The 322-nt window shown below is 34.5% G+C and overlaps 1 non-coding gene across 1 annotated transcript; it reads right to left on the bottom strand.

Moving 5' to 3' along the window:
- On the bottom strand, positions 1-120 carry LOC119656337. The gene has a single exon (XR_005250040.1). It is a non-coding gene; the product is annotated as a U5 spliceosomal RNA (small nuclear RNA).
- Between the last annotated feature and the right edge of the window lie 202 nt (positions 121-322).

Raw genomic sequence — 322 nt, 5'->3', positions numbered from 1 at the left:
GACCCAACTTTCGCCGGGTACAGCAAAAAATTAGTTTAGACTCATTAGAGTGCTCCTCTCCACGGAAATCTTTAGTAAAAGGTGAAAGATTTATTCGACACTGAAGAGAAGCCAGAGCATCTATATATATATATATGTTGGTAAGAGAATCCTGGGAAGAATAGACCTCAAAATTCGAGGGGTTCCGACTCAAAATTATTTCCCGATTCTATCAGTATCCGAAATTATCAAAAATCATGCAAATTTTTATTGAAAATCTTATTTAGTTATATATTTATATAAAAATAGTTGGACAACACTTTCCGTCAAGAGAAAGCTCGAG

Source organism: Hermetia illucens, chromosome 4, assembly GCF_905115235.1.
Source record: "Hermetia illucens chromosome 4, iHerIll2.2.curated.20191125, whole genome shotgun sequence".
Taxonomy (NCBI): domain Eukaryota; kingdom Metazoa; phylum Arthropoda; class Insecta; order Diptera; family Stratiomyidae; genus Hermetia; species Hermetia illucens.
The sequence above is the reverse complement of the archived record's forward strand: the minus strand, read 5'-3'. Positions and strand labels throughout refer to the sequence as shown.